Source organism: Macrotis lagotis, chromosome 1 (assembly GCF_037893015.1).
Source record: "Macrotis lagotis isolate mMagLag1 chromosome 1, bilby.v1.9.chrom.fasta, whole genome shotgun sequence".
Taxonomy (NCBI): domain Eukaryota; kingdom Metazoa; phylum Chordata; class Mammalia; order Peramelemorphia; family Peramelidae; genus Macrotis; species Macrotis lagotis.
This window is the reverse complement of record NC_133658.1, coordinates 331813358-331829233: the sequence shown is the minus strand read 5'-3', so window position 1 is coordinate 331829233 and position 15876 is coordinate 331813358.

Here is a 15876-nt window from a genome sequence, read left to right as displayed (position 1 = left end):
CTACCTTTCCTTTGCACCCCCATCCCCTTAGCAGCAAGAAGTCTAGTGAACATTGTGCATGTACATTTGTGTTTAAAATGTTTATACATTTTCTGTGTGAGGAATTAGGACTAAGGGAAAAGAAAGGAAACCATGGGATAGGAAGGAAAAATATATGAGAATTTTTTTAAAAGTGAGCACAGGTCCATTACGATTCTGTTTTGTTTTGTGTTTTCTTCATCTGTATGTGGATGATGTTATCCATAACAGGTCTCCCAGGGTTGTCCTAGTACTCCATAACATTCATATTCCATAACTTGTTCAGTCGTTGCCCAATTGATGGACATTCCCTCAATTTCAATTCTTTGCCTCTACAAAAGGAGCTGTTATGAAATTTCCCTCTTTTTTAAAAGGATTTCTTCTGGTAAAGGCTTAGTGTTGATATTGCTCAGTCAAAGGGTATGATCAGTTTTATTGCTCTTTGGGCATTTTGCTCTCCAGATGGTTGGATTAGTTCACAACTTCACCAACAGGGCACTGATATCCTAATCCTCCACAACATTTGATCATTTTTCCTTTTTTGTCTTCTTAGCCAATCTGATAGGTATGAGGTGATACTCATAGTTATTTTAATTTAAATTTCTTCAATCAGTAATGATTTGAAGCATTTTTCATATGATTTTATATATATATAGCTTTAATTTCTTTACTGGAAAACTGCCTTTTCATATCTTTTGACCATTTATCAATGGGAGAATGACTTCTAACCTTATAAATTTGATTCAATTCTCCATATGTTGTAAAAATGAAATTTTATCAGAACCCCTAGCTGTGAAAATTGTTTCTCAGTTCTCTGTTTTCCTTCTAATTTTGGCAGCATTGGTTTTATTTGTACAAAACCTTTTTAATAGTCAAAATCATCCATTTTGTAATTTATAATGTTCTCCATTACTTGTTTGGTCATAAATTTCTCTCCTTTTCTTAGATTTGACAGATATAGTATTTCTTTTTTCTTTCTTTCTTCCTTTCTTTTCTTTTTTTTTTGGGGGGGGGCAAGGCAGTGGGGTTAAGTGACTTGCCCAAAATCACACAGCTTGGTAATTATTAAGTGTCTGAGGCTGGATTTGAACTCAGGTCCTCTTGACTCCAGGGCCAGTGCTCTATCCACTGTGCCACCTAGCTGTTTCCAGATAGAGTATTTTTTTTTTAGGTTTTTGCAAGGCAAACAGGGTTAAGTGGCTTGCCCAAGACCACACAGCTAGGTAATTAGTAAGTGTCTGAGACCAGATTTGAACCCAGGTACTCCTGACTCCAAGGCCGGTGCTTTATCCACTGCGCCACCTAGCCGCCCCTTAGAGTATTTCTTAATCTATTAAGTGGTCTATGGTATCATCTTTACTATTTAAATCCTGTATGTCACAAGGGGTGATATAGGGTATGAGATGTGGATCTAAGCCTAGTTTTTGCCACATTATTTTCCAGTTATCTCAACAATTTTTGTCAAATAGTGAGTTCTTATCCCAGAAGCTAATGTCTTTAGGTTTGTTAAATAATAGATTACTATAATCATTTACTTTTCTTCCTTTTGTACCTGTCCTAATCCACTGGCCTATTACTCTATTTCTTAACAGTATCCAGCAGTTTTGATAACTTGCTTTATAGTGTAATTTTAGATCTTGTAGAACTAGACCACCTTGCTTTAAATTTTTTTCATCATTTTTCTTAATATTCTTGACTTTTTGTTGTTCCAAATGAATTTTGTCTGCATTTACTTTAAAGGAATTTCTTTCTATCTAATGAATTTTGTCTTCAGCTACTTTAAAGTAAATTTTCTTTTTAGATTTTTTAGATTTTTTTTCTATCTCTTGCCCTTGGGCTTTGTTGTTCATAAAGGGAAATGCTGATGATTTATGTGGGTTTATATATCTTGCTACTTTGTTGAATTTGTTAATTGTTTCAAGTAGTTTTTTAAATGATTTTCTTGGGTTCTCTAATTATATCATCATATCATCTGCAAAGAATGCAAGTTTTGCTTCCTCAATGCCAATGCTAATTCCTTCAATTTCTTTTTTTTCTCTTATTACTAAAGCTAACATTTCTAATACTATATTTAATAGTAATGTTGATAATGGGCATACTTGTTTTACCCTGATCTTAATGGAAATGCTCTTAGTTTTTCCCCATTATATATAACATTTGGTGATGGTTTTAGATAAATACTGCTTATTATTTTAAGAAAAACTCCGTTTATTCCTATACTTCCTAGTGTTTTTAATAGGAGTGGATTATCAAAGTAATCCATAGTCATATAAAAAATTTCTCCAAATCATTACTTATTAGAGCAATGCAAGTTAAAGCATCTCTGAGATACCACCTCACACCTCTCAGACTGGCCAATACGATCAGAAAGGATAATGATCAATGTTGGAAGGGATGCGGGAAATCTGGGACACTAATACGTTGTTGGTAGTGCTATGAATTCATCCAACCTTTCTGGAGAGCAATTTGGGATTATACCCAAAGGGCAACAAAAATGTGCATACCCTTTGATCCAGAAATACCACTACTGGGTCTATACCCTGAAGAGATTATGAAAGAAGAGTAAAAACATCACTTGTATAAAAATATTTATAGCAGCCCTGTTTGTGGTGGCAAAAAATTGGAAATTAAGTGAATGTCCTTCAATTGGGGAATGGCTTAATAAACTTTGGTATATGTACATCATGGAACAGTATTGTTCTATTAGAAACCAGGAAGGATGGGAATTCAGGGAAGTCTGGAAGGATTGCATGAACTGATGATGAGCGAGATGAGCAGAACCAGAAAAACACTGTACACCCTAACAGCAACATGGGGGTGATGATCAAACCTGATGGACTCACTCATTCCATCAGTGCAACAATCAGGGACAATTTTGGACTATCTGCAATGGAGAATACCATCTGTATCCAGAGAAAGAATGATTGACTTTGAACAAAGACCAAAGGCTATTACCTTCAAATTAGGGAAAAAACCTGTTATGTTATTCTGTAATTTTACTATCTCATATTTTATTTTTCTTCCTTCAGGATATGATTTCTCTGTCATCACATTAAGCTGAGATCAATGTATAATATGGAACCAATGTAAAGACTAACAGAATGCCTTCTGTGGGGGGTGGGGGGAGAGAAGCAAGAATGGGAAAAAATTGCAAAACTCAAAATAAATAAAAATCTTTCTTATAAAAAATAGAAATGGATTGTTGTATTTTGTCAGACTTTTTCAGCATCTATTGTGATAATCATGATTTCTGTGGGTTTTGTTACTGGTAAGCTTAATTATATTGAGTGTTTTTCTAATATTGAACCATCTTTGCATATCTGGCATAAATTCTACCTCATCATGGTATATTATTCTAGTAATACCTTGTTACAATCTCTTTGCTAAAATTTTATTTAAGATTTTTGCAACAATGTTCATTAGGGAGATGGTTCTATAATTTTTTTTGTTTGTTTTGAGCCTTCCTGGTTAGGTTTCAGCACCATACTGGTATCATAAAAGGAATTTGACAGAACTCCTTCCTCTCCTATTTTTTTTTGCAAGGCAAATGGGGTTAAGTGGCTTGCCCAAGGCCATACAGCTAGGTAATTAGTAAGTGTCTGAGACCAGATTTGAACCCAGGTACTCCTGACTCCAGGGCCAGTGCCTCTCCTATTTTTAAAAATAATTTATGCAGAATTGGAATTAATTGTTCCTTAAATGTTTGGTAGAATTTACTTCTAAGTTCATCTGGATCTGGAAATTTTTTTCTTAGAGAATTTATTGATGGTTTCTTCAATTTCTTTTTATGAAATGGGGTTATTTTAGTATTTTATTTCCTCTTCTGTTAATCTGGGTAGTTTATATTTTTTGTAAAATTCATACATTTCACTCATTATTAAATTCATTTTATGATTTTTTACAGTTTTTATTATTAAAATTTATTGGCATACAGTTGGTCAAAATAGCTCCAAATTATCTCTTTGATTTCTTCCTCATTGGTGGTGCATTCACCCTTTTCCTTTTTGATAATGGGATTTTGGAATTCTTCTTTCTCTCTTGTTTAAAATCAAATTAACCAAAGGTTTATCTATTTTATTCTTTTTATAAAACCAACTCTTAATTTTATTTATTAGATCAATGGTTTTCTTACTTTTAATTCTATTAAACTCTCTTTTGATTTTCAGAATTTCTAATTTGTTATTTAATTGGGGATTTTTAATTTGTTTTTTTTTGTAGTTTTTTTTATTGCATTTCCAATTCATTGATCTCCTCTTTCTCTTTTATTTATATAAGCATTCAGAGATATAAAATTTCCCCTAAAAACTGCTTTGACTGCAACCCATAAATTTTGGTTCTGATATCTCATTGTTATTTTTTGGTTGAAATGATTAGTCCTTAGATCTACTCTTTTTTTAAAAAAATTAAGTAATTTAGTCTCCAATTAATTTTTGGTTTATCTTTCCACGTAATTTTTATTGCATCACAGTCTGAAAAGTGTACATCTATTATTTTTTCCTTTTTGTATTTGATTGTAAGGTTTTTATACCCTAGTATATGGTCAATTTTGGTATAGATGCCATGTACTGCAGAGAAAAAGCTACATTCTTTTTCTATTCCCATTCAGTTTTCTCCAGAGGTCTATCATATCCAAGTTTTCTAAGACTTTATTCACCTTCTAACTTCCTTCTTTATTTTGTAGTTCGATTGATCTAATATTGAGTGAGGTAGGTAAAGGTCCCATATTATTAAAGTTTTGCTGTTTATGTCTTCTTGTAATTCATTCAGCTTTACCTCTAAGAATTTGAATACTATAACACTAAGTAGATATATATTTAAAATTTCATTGCCTATGGTGCCTTTTACAAAGATGCATCCACTAATGCCCAATTTTTTCCTAGTATAGGCCTTCTTTTTATGTTTTTATTATTTTAACTCTGTCTTGTACTTACATCCTCTTTGTCACAATGTTTTCCTTTAATCTGATAGAAGTACTATTTTTAAAGGTTGTTCTTACCATAAAGAATGTGATCCACCCTCAACAGAGCCAGTGATGTTGGAACACAGACTGAAGCACATTTATTATTATTATTATTTTTTGACGGGGTTCAGGGCAAATGGGGCTGGGTGGCCTGCCTGGGGCTGCACAGCAGGGTGATCGTTGGGTGTCTGAGGCTGGATTTGGACTCCAGTGCTCCTGGCTCAAGGGCCAATGCTCTGTCCTCCACCCGACTGCCCCTACTATTATTACTATTTTATTTTATCTTGGGTCTTATTTTATTTTATTTTATTTTTTTTTGGTTTTTCCAGGTCAGTGGGTTGGGGCCGGATTTGAGCTTGGGTGCTCCTGGCTCCAGGGCTGGTGCTCTGAACACTGCACCACCTGGCCATACCTACAGTTATTACTATTAATTTTTTTTAATTTTAATTTTAATTTTTTTCTCTCTACTTTATTGATCAAACAAGTCTATATTTTTTTGGGGTGGGGGTATTTTGTTTACTCTTAGACAAGAATATTTTTTTAAAGTATAAAAAACATTATTTGTACAAAATTAGAATAAATAAATATTAAATTAAAAGCAAAAAAAAAAGAAATATATTTCTCAAGAGTCATGAATTGGACTTCCTGCCAAGATGGCGGAGAGAAGACAAGCACAGCTCTAAAATCTCCTGATTTTTTTTCCCATCTATCATATGAAGCAAACCTCTTTACAGAAATCCGACCCACAAAACCCAGAAAGGTAAAGCCAGGAGAAAGAACATCTACCTCAGGATTTGTCTCCTGCAGCTGCATTGGATGAATTCAGGCAGGTGATTCTGGGTGCAGAGGGTGGATCAGCCCCGGATCAGCCAGATTAGTGGCTGAATTGGAGCCAGGGGGTCTGAGGGCCCAAGCGCCTGACCTGCTGGATCAGTGGTGGGGCTAGACGGCGGGGGCTTGAGTCAACTAGGGAGCAGAGGCACTGGTGTTTGTGCTGTCCTTCTGGAGCTTGCTGACAGGGCTGGGGGGAGAGTTCTGGTGCAGGAGAGCTGCAGACACCACCCCTGGGCTCCTCTGGTCTGAGGAACTCTGAGTCCATGCCTCCATTACGGCTGAGGCCTCTTCCAGGAACAAACAATTGCAGACTATTTCTGTCTCAGGCACAGGTGTGTGAGTAGAAGAACCAGCCCAGCTGACAATAGAGAGAGGAATGACCTCAGGCTAGGGTAAAGAGCACCATTGATTGAAGGCAAGAGAATTCAATAGCTCCAACTCCTCCCTTCAAGCTAAGGGAGAAGGCCTCAATCAAAGTCACAGACACTCCAGAGAAAGCAACCAGCACCTACTACTGCCCAGCCAGAGAAATTGCACTCAGTGAGTAAAGCCTTTAGTGATACCAAGCCCCTTTGAACCAGCCCCTCCCCAACTCAAGGTCTTAGCAAAATGAAGATGAGTCAGCGGAAAGGTGGAGCCACAGAAAAATTCTTGGAAGGAAAAGACCGTAATTCAGAGAGACCTAGAACCTCTGAGGAGAATACAATCTGGTCTTCAGCACAGAAAGACTTCCTTGAAGAAATAAGGAAGGAATTTAAAAATCAGCTGGAAAATATGGGAGAGACAATTAATACCTTGCAACAAGAAAACAAATCCTTAGACAATACAATTGGACAAATACAAAAGGAGAATAAATCTCTCAGATCATCAATTGGACAATTACAAAATGAGAATAAATCTCTCACATCATCAATCTGACAAATACAAAATGAAAATAAATCTCTCACATCATCAATTGGACAAATACAAAATGAGACTGATTCTCTCAGATCCTCAATTGGGAAAATGCAAAAAGAAAATAATTCTCTCAAAACCTCAACTGGTCAAATGGAAAGCTCTTTCAAAAGTAGAATTGACCAATTGCAAAAGGAGTTGCAAAAGGTTAGTGAAGAAAAACTCCTCCCTAAAAAAAAATGAATGGAGTCTGCAGAAACTAATGACTCCATGAGACAGCAAGAGCCAGTTAAACAAAATCAAAAAAATAGAAGAAAATGTAAAATACCTCATCAACAAAACCACTGACCTCAAGAGTAGATTGAGGAGGGGCAACCTGAGAATTATTAGACTTCCTGAAAACATTGAAGAGAAAAAGAAAAGCCTGGACTAAATATTACAGGATGTAGTGATGGAAAATTGTCTTGATATCATGGAACCAGAGGGCAAAGTAGCTATTGAAAGAATACATCGATCCCCTCCAGGAAAAGATCCTAAAATGAAAACACCAACTATCAGATAAAAGAGAAAATCCTGCAAGCAGCCAGAAAGAAGCAATTTAAATATCAAGGAGCCTTCAGTAAGGATTATGCAGGACCTGGCTGCATCAACATTAAAGGATGGAAGGGCCTGGAATGAGATATTTCAAAGAGCAAGGGAGCTTGGAATGCAGCCAAGAATCTACTATCCCGCAAAGCTGAGTCTTCTCTTTCAGGGGAAAAAGATGAACATTTAACAAAATGGAAGAATTCCAAAAATTCCTGATGAAAACACCAGAGCTAAATAGAAATTTTGGACATCAAACAGGAGGTTCACGAGTCACATGAAAAGGTAAAAAAAGGGGGGGGGGTGATAAAAGGGAAAAAAAACTGCTATCCAATAAGTTGAAACTGGCTATATCCCAGCATGGGGAAAAAGATTCTCATAAATCTTGAGAATTGCAACTCTAACAGAGAGAATATACCTAGCCAGAAATGATGGACATTCATGATCTATCCATGAGACTGCTATCTAATGGGATGTAACTGGCTTTAACCCCACTTGGGAGAAAGACTCTAATAACTCGCAAGAATTTTAACTCTATTAGATAGAATGTACTTAGCTAGAAGTGACAGATACTCAGAATTTTCTGTGACTCAGATAGAATGTTCTAAAAAACACTACCTCCTTAAAAAGGGGGACAGGAAAGAAATGGGAGGAGGGAGGGGATTGAAAGGGATAAATCTCATTACACTAAGAGGTACAAAATACCAATGGTAATAGAGGGGAAGAAGGGAGGCGATGAGAAACACCTGAATCTTCTTCTCATCAGACTTGGCTTAAAGTCAACCTACACATACTTAGTTAACTTACAAAACATGTAACCTTTCAAGTATTAAAAGGGGAAAAGGGGAGGGGGGAAAGAGAAAGGGAAGGGGAGTGGGGAAAAAAAGGGGAACTAACAAAAGGAAGGGAAGGGAAAAGGGAAAAAGGGAAAGGGGAAAGAAAGGGGAGGAGGTGATATAGGGGGGCAAACACACTGAAGGGAGGTGGTATTCAGAAACAAAATACTGGGGAATATGGATGGGGGAGATACAAACAGAGGGAAGATAGCATGGAGGGCAATAATTAGTAATCATAACTTTGAATGTGAATGGGATGAACTCTCCCTTAAAAGGTAAGCAAATAGCAGAGTGGATTAAAAACCAGAATTCTACAATATGCTGCTTACAAGAAACTCATTTGAAGCAGAGAGATACATATAGAGTAAAGGTAAAAGGTTGGAGCAAAATATATTTTGTTTCAGCTGAAGTAAAAAAAAAAGCAGAAGTAGCAATCCTAATCTCAGAAAAGCAGCAGCAAAACTAGATAGGGTTAAAAGAGATAAGGAAGGAAACTTTATCCTCCTAAAAGGTACCATAGACAACAAAGTTATTTCAATATTGAATATCTATACACCCAATAGGATAGCATCCAAATTCTTAGAGGAAAAGAACTACAGGAAGACATGGACAGCAAAACTCCACTAGTGGGAGACCGCAACCTCCCACTCTCAGATCTAGATAAACTGAATCATAAAATAAACAAGAAATAAGTTAAGGAGGTAAATAGATTGTTAGAAAAACTAGATATGGTAGACTTATGGAGGAAACTGAATGGGGATAGAAAGGAATATACCTTTTTCTCTGCAGTACATGGAACTTATACAAAAACTGACCATGTACTAAGACATAAAAATCTAATGATCGGGGCGGCTAGGTGGCATAGTGGATAAAGCACCAGCCCTGGAGTCAGGAGTACCTGGGTTCAAATCTGGTCTCAGACACTTAATAATTACCTAACTGTGTGGCCTTGGGCAAGCCACTTAACCCTGTTTGCCTTGCAAAAATCTAAAAACAAAACAACAACAACAACAAAAACCTAATAATCAACTGCAGAAAGGCAGAAATAGTGAATACATCTTTCTCAGATCACAATGCAATAAAAGTCATATGTAATATTGGGCCAAGGAGATATAGACCCAGAACAAATTGGAAACTGAATAACCTCATTTTAAAAAATGAGTGGACCAAAAAACAAATTATAGAAAGAATTAACCATTTTATCCTAAATGATAACAATAATGAAACAACATACCAAAACCTATGGGATTCATTCAAAGCAACTCTCAGGTGATATATTATGGCTTTAAATGCTTACATGAATAAATTGGAGAAAGAGGAAATCAATGAACTAAACAGGCAACTAAAAAAATTAGAGAAAGAACAAATCAAAAATCCCCAATTAAATACCAAATTAGCAATTCTAAAAATTAAAGGAGAAATCAATAAAATCAAAAGCAAAAAAACCTATTAAATTAATAAATAAAATCAAAAGTTGGTATTATGAAAAAACCCCAATAAGATTGATAAACCTCTGGTCAATTTGATTAAAAAAAAGAAAGAAGAAAACCAAATTGCTAGTATCATAAATGAAAAAGGTGAACTCACCACCAGTGAGGAGGAAATTAAAGTAATAATTTGAAATTATTTTGCCCAACTCTATCCCAATAAATTTGATAATCTAAGTGAAATGGATGAATGTTTACAAAAACATAAGTTGCCCAGGTTAAATGAAGAGATTAAATACCTAATCAACCCTATCTCAGAAAAAAGAAATTCAACAAGCCATTATTGAATTCCCTAAGAAAAAATCTCCAGGGCCTGATGGATTCACAAGTGAATTCTACCAAACATTTAAGGAACAATTGGTTTCAATTCTATAAAAACTCTTTGGAAAAATAGGGAAAGATGGAACTCTGCCTAACTCTTTCTATGAAACCAGTATGGTGCTGTTACCTAAACCAGGAAGAGTTAAAACAGAGAAAGAAAATTATAGACCTATCTCCCTGATGGATATAGATGCAAAAATCTTAAATAAAATTTTAGCAAAATGATTACAAGTTATCACTAGGATAATACATTATGATCAAGTAGGATTTATCCCAGGAATGCAGGGTTGGTTCAATATTAGGAAAATTGTTAGTATACTCAATTATATCAACAACAAACCTATCAGAAATTATATGATCATATCAATAGATGCTGAAAAAGCTTTTGACAAAATACAGCATCCATTCCTACTAAAAACACTAGAGAGTGTAGGAATAAATGTACTGTTCCTTAGAATAATTAGCAGTATCTATCTGAAACCATCAACAAGCATTATATTCAATGGGGAGAGGCTAGAGGCATTCCCAATAAGATCAGCGGTGAAACAAGGATGCCCATTATCACCACTACTATTCAATATTATATTAGAAATGTTAGCTTCAACAATTAGAGAAGAAAAAGAAATTGAAGAAATTAGAAGTGGGAAGGAAGAGACAAAACTCTCACTCTTTGCAGATGACGTGATGGTCTACCTAGAGAATCCCAAGAAATCATCCAAAAAACTACTGGAAACAATTAGCAATTTTAGCAAAGTTGCAGGTTATAAAATAAACCCTCATAAATCCTCAACTTTTTTATATATGTCTAGCAAGATACAGCAGGAAGAGCTAGAAAGAGAAATCCCATTCAAAGTAACCTCAAACAATATAAAATACCAGCAGTCTATCTGCCAAGACAGACTCAGAAACTTTTTGAAAACAATTATAAAACACTTCTCACACAAATTAAATCAGATTTAAATAACTGGGCAAATATCAACTGCTCATGGATAGGTAGAGCTAATATAATAAAAATGACAATTCTACCAAAACTAAACTAGTTGTTTAGTGCCTTACCAATCAAAATTCCAAAAAATTACTTTAATGTGTTAGAAAAAATTGTAAGCAAATTCATAGGGAAAAAAGTCAAGAATTTCCAGGAACTTAATGAACAAAAGTGCAAAATAAAGTTGCTTAACCCTACCTGATCTAAAATTATATTATAAAGCATCAGTCATCAAAACTGTTTGGTATTGGCTAAGAAATAGAGTGGTGGACCAGTGGAATAGACTAGGCACAAAAGCAGGAGACGATTATAGTAATCCGCTGTTTGATAAACCCAAAGAGTCCAGCTATTGGGATAAAAACTCCCTCTTTAATAAAAACTGCTGGGATAATTAGAAGTTAGTATGGAAGAAACTTAGATTAGACCAACACCTAACACCCTTTACCAAGATAAGATCCAAATGATTACAGGACTTAGACATAAAAAAACAGTACTATAAGCAAATTAGAAGATCAAGGAGTAGTGTACCTGTCAGATCTATGGAAAGGGGAGCAGTTTATGACTAAGGAAGAGTTGGAAAACATCACCAAAAAACAACTACATGACTTCAATTACATTAAATCAAAAAGTTTTGCACAAATAAAACCAATGCAACCAAGATTAGAAGAAATGTAGAAAGATAGGAAGCAATTTTCACAGCTAGTGTTTCTGATAAAGGACTCATTTCTAAAATATACAGAGAACTGAGTCATATTTTTAAAACAAAAAGCCATTCCCCAATTGACAAATAGTCAAAGGATATGCAAAGGCAATTTACAGATGAGGAGTTCAAAGCAATCCATAGCCATATGAAAAAATGCTCTAAATCATTAATTATTAGAGAAATGCAAATTAAAGCTTCTTTGAAGTAACACCTCACACCTCTCAGATTGGCCAATATGACCAGAAAGGATAATGATCATTGTTGGAAGGGTTGTGGGAAATCTGGGACACTATTACACTGTTGGTGGAGCTGTGAACTCATCCAACCTTTCTGGAGAGCTATTTGGAACTACGCCCAAAGGGCAACAAAAATGTGCAAACCCTTTGACCCAACAATATCACTACTGGGTCTATACCCTGAAGAGATGATGAAAAAGGGTAAAAACATCACTTGTACAAAAACATTTATAGCAGCCCTGTTTGTGGTGGCAAAGAATTGGAAATCAAGTAAATGTCTTTCAATTGGGGAATGGCTTAGCAAACTGTGGTATATGTATGTCATGGAACACTATTGTTCTATTAGAAACCAGAAGGGATGGGATTTCAGGGAAGCCTGGAGGGATTTGCATGAACTGATGCTGAGTGAGATGAGCAGAACCAGAAAAACACTGTACACCCTAACAGCAACATGGGGGTGATGTTCAACCTTGAAGGACTTGCTCATTCCATCAATGCAACAATCAGGAACAATTTTGGGCTGTCTGCAAAGAAGAGTACCATCTGTATCCAGACAAAGAGCCATGGAATTTGAACAAAGTTCAAGGACTGTTCCCTTTAATTTAGAAAAAAATCCAGATATCTTTTTGTCTGATCTTGTGACCTCTTAGACTTCTTGTCTCTTCCTTAAGGATATGATTTATCTCTCATCACATTCAATTTGGATCAATGTACAACATGGAAACAAAGTAAAGACTGACAGATTGCTTTCTGTGGGGGTAGGGGTGGGGGAAGGGAAGTAAGATTGGGGGAAAATTGTAAAATTCAAATAATATCTTTAATGAAAATAAATTAAAGTAAAAAAAGAGTCATGAATCCTATCAAATTATAATAACTTTATACCTTACCTAGTTTTTCCTGTACACACCATGGACACACAATCTTCATGAGCCAAAGTATCATGCAAAGCCAAATCATTTTATGAATCATTTATTATACCCACTCTACTCTCCCCCACAAGCATACTTCCTCCAATTGTAGCGAAAGTATCAAGCAAAGCAAAATCTCTCCATGATGGCTTCATATCCAGTTCCTCTAAGTATACATTCTCCTTCCATCTCTATAGTACTCTAACCAAAGCCTTTCCCAAACAAAGAATCAGGTATACTCTCTCCCACTGTCCCTTTAGTTTCCCCAAACAAGGTAGTAAAACCCTCATCAAGTATGAATCAAGACACAATATCACTTTCTAATCTCTTTATTACAATCCTTCTAAGTATATCCCATGCTCTGCTCCTATTGTACTTCAAATATCTAGATATCTAGTAAAGTCCCTTCTGGTTTAACATAAGAGTTATGTATAGAGCCTCTAAGTATTCTAAGTACTGGAACACCTAGAAGGTCTCTCAAGAACTTTGGAATTGATTGTAGGGCATGGGAGACACTGGCACAGGACCATCTAATCTAGGCTGCCCTCATCAGAGAAAGTGTTTTGTTATATGAGCAAGGGAGAATTAAAGTAGCTTATAGGAAACATGAAATACATAAGTTTAGAGTAAATACCCCAGGTGTTCACCTGAATTATTTGTGCCTGACCTATGATAGAACATTCTGAGCTTGTATTGTTCTGATCAGCCATAGTTGAAAACACTGTAATTTGTCTCAAACATAGTGATGCCATTTTGTTCTTCTTTTATATTGAAGGACAAGAACCAACCATACCCATATCCTTGAAGTACAATCTCTTGAACTATATTAAACCCTAATTATTCTAAGGGAAATGCAATTCTCAAGAGCTACAAGTGGTATCTTCCCTTTGTAGGGTTGTATACAATTTAATGTTCCTGACTAATATTTGGTTTTCTCCCCCTTTTCATTTACTTTTTCATGCATCTATTGAATCTTGCATTTGAAGATCAAATTATCTATCCAATTCTGGTCTTTTTATTAGGAGGTTTTGAAAGTCCTCTATTTCATTGACTGTTTATCTTTTCCCCCAGATAAAATATACTGAATTTTGCAGGGTCCTTCGCCTTCCTAAGTATCATATTCCAAGCCCTTTGGTCCTTTAATGTTGAAGTTGATAAGTCCTATGTAATTCTGATTGTGCTTTCTTTGTACTTAAATTGCTTTCTTTTTTGGCTGCTAGCAATATTTTCTTCTTTATTTGAGAATTCTGGAATTTGGTTATGATAGTTCTTGGAACTTTTTTTCTGGGATCTCTTTCTGGAGGTATTCTGTGTATTTTTTCTGAAACTATATTGTCTTCTTGATTTAGTATATTGAAAATTTTTCCTGAAATATATTTTCTGAAATATATTTTCTGGGCTCTTTTTTTTTTGATCTAGACTCTCTTGAAGATCATTAATTCATAAATTATCTCTTCTGGATCTACTTTCCAGGTCGTTTGTTTTTCCTAAAAGATACTTTTTATATTCTTCAATTTTTTTCAACCTTTTGATTCTGTTTGATGGAATTTTGGTTTCTCATAGATTCATTAGTTCCTTTTGTCCAATTCTAATTTTTAGGGTTTTATTTTCTTCAGTTAACTTTTTTTTTTCCAGTTGCTTAATTTTACTTTGTACTGAGTGCATTCTCTTTCCAGGTGGTCAATTTGAGTTTTAGATGAGTTGTATTCCTTTCTCAGTTGGTTGATTTTGTTTTTTGAAGAGTTATATTCTTTTTCCAGTTGGTTATTTTTACTTTTAAAGGAGTTGATTTCTTTGGTCAATTTTTCATAATTTTCCTGCATGACTCTCATTCCTTTTTTTCCATATTTCTTCTTCCTCTAGTCTTTGGTTTTTAAATTCTTTTTTAAGCTCTTCTATGAAGTTTTGGATTTGAGTCCAATTCATAGACTCCTTTAAGATTTACTATGTAGGTAATTTGTGACTATTTATTTCTTCTGAAATGGCATTTTTATCATCTTTATCTGCATAATGGCTTTCTATGACTAGCACTCTTTTAGGGGTTTTTGCTTATTTTAATTGTTTGAACTCTGCTCCTGTGGTATAGGGAGTTTAGTCCCAAGCTTTTTATACTGGGACTGGGGTCTGATCCCTGTCTTATCACTAAGATGTTGCCTATGCCAGGCCAGGCATTGTCTATACAGAAATTTTTTCCTCCTTTTTGTCCAGGCTCTGCCTTTGCAGTAGTTTATTCCCAGCTCAGTTCTGTTGTTTGCCCCAGTATTTCCAGGGTTCAGACTTTTCCCTGCTGGCTTACTATCTAGCTACCAGGACCTGTGCTGCTGTCTAGCTGCTGGAACCTGGACTGCACCATGGCTAGAAGCCTTCTGCTGACTTTCCCTGCTCTCCTCCCTAGCTGGACTTTACTTCTTCTTTTTCCCATGAAGAGACAGACCTTCACTGAAGATCCTCCATGATGTTTATAGTTGAAAAACTTGCTTTGATTTCTTTTGGTGGGATCTGTAGATTTAATATCTGTGTAGAGGCTTCATTTAATGTTGTGAAGGGAAAAGCTCTAGAAGCATGCTAATTTCATGCTGCCATCTTGACTTCACCCTGGAAGTCTCCATATTTTCTTAGTATAGTTCCAAATTACTTTCCAAAATAGATTTACAGCTCCACCAACCATGCCTTATTGTTTGTCTTTCTAAAATGGCTCCAGGGGCTGCTAGGTGGCACAGTGGATAAAGCACTGGCCCTGGAGTCAGGAGTACCTGGGTTCAAATCTGTCCTCAGACACTTAATAATTACCTAGTTGTGTGGCTTTGGGCAAGCCACTTAACCCCATTTGCCTTGCAAAAACCTAAAAAAAATAAAATAAAAAAATAAAACGGCTCCAATGTTAACTATTCTTCTCTCTCATATTTCTTTAAATTTTTTTGCATTTGACATGTATTTTGATGTAATAATATTTCATTACTTTCATGGTATTAAAAACTATACCTGTAATTTCATTGATATAGGAAAGATCCAGAAGCTCTACTACTAAAGGATCAATTCCTTAAAACTTTAAAAGATCTGTGATTTAATAAATATGGGTACTCCCTTCATTAATGCTGAGCATAAACCT